This window comes from Humulus lupulus, chromosome 5 (genome assembly GCF_963169125.1).
Source record: "Humulus lupulus chromosome 5, drHumLupu1.1, whole genome shotgun sequence".
NCBI lineage: Eukaryota > Viridiplantae > Streptophyta > Magnoliopsida > Rosales > Cannabaceae > Humulus > Humulus lupulus.
Window position 1 is genome coordinate 182,080,697 of NC_084797.1, and position 4,275 is coordinate 182,084,971.

Sequence of the window (4,275 nt, forward strand, 5' to 3'; positions counted from 1 at the left end):
AGTGTGGGTTTATGTTGTGTTTGTTTGTCTTTGTGAATATCAGGAAGAATTGAGTACTTGGAGGAAAATGTCAAAGAAAGGGAAGAAATAACCAAGTTTCACAACATATTTCGAGAAAGGATGAATCTCAACATGATTTGGAAGTGTTGGTGAATTTTTGGGATGAAATCTTGAAAAATTGAGAAATCTCTTAAGAGCCACGGCATGAGCAAAGTAGAGCCGCGACTAGCTGGTGAAACAGAACCATTGTTTTGAAGGACAACCATGGGCCGCGACATGGCTAAAGAGAGCCGCGGCATAGATGGGCATCAACCCAGAAATCTTAGACACGAGCCGCGGCATGGCTGACTAGGGCCGCGGCATGGAGAGAACAAATCACCCAGGAATTTAGACACGGGCCGCGGCATGGTGCATGTAGAGCCGCGGCCCGCCTCTTTTAAAAACTGAATCTTAGGTTTTTGTAAGGCGAAAAAGAGAGAAGAAAGGGATGTACGGATCTGGGGTGGAAATTGCTTGAAGGCGGAATGCTTGGAGTATTCAATCTACATGTTTTTCTTCTACTTTCTGATGTTATCTCTAATTGTCTTTGTGATTAGTATTATGATTATGAACTAATTTTCTGTTTAGGATTTTTAATTGAATCACTTGAATCCCTATTATGAACTAATGCAATTTCAATTTTCTTCTTCTTCAATCTTCTTCAATTCCATATAACCTGTTCTTATTGATTGATTATTGATTGGCCATCTATAGTCATTATATATATATATGTTTTTAAATCAAAATATGAGAAGTGAGATTTGAATCTGCTGTGGTTATATTGGACATAATTTTAATTTGGAACGAAAGTATCCATATTAATTGTGTAACTATTTATTAAGTTGTCGAGATTAATGCTACCTTTGTGGTTCAATTTACCATAGAAATATAGGAAATTGTCACCTAGGTTGAGTCTATAATTCATAGTATGATTATAGGCTGCTGTATCAACTTGTTAATTCAATTAGGCAGAAAGAAGAAGAACTTAGTACTTTGCATTAGGGAATGATAGGGAGGATAGTTGATGAGATTAAACATCCTAATTATTTCTTCAGTGTTTAAATCAAAGGTTTTACTATTAGTTGTCATTCTATTTAATTTTCAATTATTGTTTCTGAATATTATAGTTTCTTTTGCTGTGTCTATAAAAATCAAGAATTTTAATTGATCAAATAGAAAGAGAAATTAATTGACTGGTAATTGAGAATTCAGTCCTTGAGGACGATACTTGGTTTCTTTACCATATTATTACAAATTGCGACTGTGTGCACTTGCATAATATATAAATTCACAACAAGTTTTTGGCATCGTTGTCGGGGACTGAAAAGAATTATCAATATCAGTCTAATTAATTTTTATTCTAATTTGATTTTAATTTCTCTTGTTTCTAATCTGTTTAGTTGCTTAATTTGTCTATCTCAGGTGACCTGTGTTATATGCGTAGCAGAAGAGGAGCAGACAATCTTGTTCCTTTGAATCCTGAGATTGAAAAGTCTTGCAAGCAAAATAGAAAGAACAAGAGGGAAGCCCAGAAGTCTGTGAAGATGGCACAGAATGATGGGGATGGCAGGATTGTTTTAATTCCTAGAATTGCACAAGGGGGTTAGGCTCAGAACATGCTGAGAGGAGCCTGAGAGACTATGTACTGCCCACTCTGACGGGAGTACAAAACAGTATACGCCCACCAGCTGTAGAGGCTAACAACTTTGAGATCAAGCCAGCTATTCTAAAAATGGTGCAATCCTCTGTTCAATTTAATGGGTTGCCTTCTGAAGATCCTCACACCCATTTGTCTAATTTTTTGGAGCTATGTGGAACTTTTAAATACAATGGGGTGAGTGATGATGCTATTAAACTTAGGCTTTTCCCATTTTCTCTGAGGGATAGAGCTAAAAGTTGGCTGAACTCTTTGCAACCGAACTCTATTATCACCTGGAAAGATTTGGCTCAGAAGTTTTTGTCAAAATTCTTCCCTCCTTCCAAAGCTGCTAAATTGAGGGGAGAAATCAATAATTTTTGCCGGAATGATGGAGAATCATTGTATGAAGCTTGGGAACGGTTCAAAGAACTTTTGAGAAGATGTCCTCATCATGGCATTGAACAGTGGATGTTAGTACAAAATTTTTATAATGATTTATGTCCTACTACTAGAACCATTATTGATGCTGCAGCGGGTGGTACTTTTATGAGCAAGAGTGCAACTGGTGCTTATGAGCTACTGGAGGACATGGCCACAAATAATCATCAGTGGTCTGAGGAAAGATCATCGGGGGTTAGAAAGGTAGCTAGGGTGCATGAGCTGGATGCCATTACTTCTTTAACAGCTCAGGTAGCTACACTCACTAAACAATTACAACAGAGCACTGTATCTGCTAATGCGGTTCAAATGGCTGCTAGGTGTGAAATCTGTGGTGGTCCTCACTCTTTTGATCAGTGTCCTACCAGTATTAATAATAACATTCTGATGGATTAAGCTCAGGTTCAAGCGGTGGGAAACTTTCAGAGGCCAGTAAATAATCCATTTGCCAATACTTACAATCTTGGGTGGCGAAATCATCCTAATTTTTCTTGGAGGAATAATCAGGGCCAGCAACCTCAGTTTCAGGGTCAATTTCAGAATAATATGCCTCAGCCACCAATGCATCAAGCCTCTTCATCACAACAGCCTAGGCCTCAACAATTAATGAATCAAGCTCCACCTGAAAGGCCTAATGAATTGCAAGCTGCATTATTGAACCTCACCAACACTCAAACTCAGTTCATGACAGAGACTAGATCTTCTATCAGGAACCTGGAAACACAAGTAGGGCAGTTGGCTAATATGCTTAATAACAGACCGCAGGGAAATTTGCCTAGTAATACTGAAGTTAACCCTAAGGAGCAAGTTCAGGAAATTACTCTAAGGAGTGGGAAGCAAATTGAGCATCCTAGATCCCCACAGGCAGTGGTTCAGAGTAAAGAGATGGGTGAACAGTCTGATCCAGAAAAGATTACTGGAGACCACCAGCTTTCAGAAAAGATTCCGCCAGTTGTTAATGAGCATCCATGTCCTCAGAGGCTTAGAAAGACTACACTGGATAAACAGTTTTCTAAGTTTTTAGAGGTGTTTAAAAAGCTGCATATAAATATTCCTTTTGCTGAGGCCTTGGAGCAGATGCCCAGCTATGTGAAATTCATGAAGGAGATTCTATCCAAGAAAAGGAGGATGGAAGACTATGAGACGGTAGCAGTCACTGAAGAGTGCAGCGCGATATTACAGAGGAAGTTACCCCAAAATTTGAGAGATCCGGGGAGCTTTACCATACCTTGCACCATTGGAAAATTTGAATGCAAACATGCTTTATGTGATTTGGGGGCAAGTATTAATTTGATGCCCTTATCTGTGTTTAGAAGACTTGGCTTGGGGGAGGTGAAACCAACAACTGTCACTCTACAACTAGCAGACCGATCGGTGACACATCCACGGGGTATTATTGAAGATGTTCTTGTGAAGGTGGATAAGTTTATATTTCCAGCTGACTTTATCGTTCTGGACATGGAGGAGGATATGGATGTACCTATTATTCTTGGCAGACCATTTCTAGCCACAGGTCAAGCTCTTATTGATGTTCAAAAGGGAGAGCTTAAGCTTAGAGTTCAAGGAGATGAGGTGGTCTTTAATGTCTTCAAGGCCATGAAGTATCCGGTGGCTAGTGACAGTTGCTATAGTGTGGATGTGATAGAGAAGGCAATCTCGAAGAGAAGGATGAATAGTGATGCCTTAGAGGCAGTATTATTAGGTGATGAGGTCGACGATGATGATGCTGAGATAAGAGATTGTGTAAATTGGATTAATTCCTTCCTACCATACTGGAAGAAGTTTCAAGAATTAGCAGGCGCGCCTGATAAACCGCTAACATCCATTCAACAGCCACCGCAGCTGGAATTGAAGGCTCTTCCAGATCATTTGCGATATGCATATTTGGGAGAGAATGAAACTTTACCTGTCATTGTGTCAGCTGACCTGTCAAAGATAGAGTTGGAGAAATTGTTGAGGGTTTTAAGGGATCATAAATTGGCCATTGGGTGGACATTGGCGGATATTAGAGGAATAAGCCCATCAACAGTAATGCATAAAATCTTATTGGAGGAGAATAGCAAGCCATCCATAGAGGCCCAGAGAAGACTCAATCCAGCCATGAAGGAAGTCGTACTTGAGCAGATTCTTAAATGGTTGGACGTTGGGGTGATCTACCC

At 39.6% G+C, this 4,275-nt stretch overlaps 1 non-coding gene across 1 annotated transcript; it reads right to left on the reverse strand.

Moving 5' to 3' along the window:
• Positions 1-2,029: 2,029 nt before the first annotated feature.
• Positions 2,030-2,136, reverse strand: LOC133780973 (small nucleolar RNA R71). Its single transcript, XR_009869776.1, has one exon. It is a non-coding gene; the product is annotated as a small nucleolar RNA R71 (small nucleolar RNA).
• Between the last annotated feature and the right edge of the window lie 2,139 nt (positions 2,137-4,275).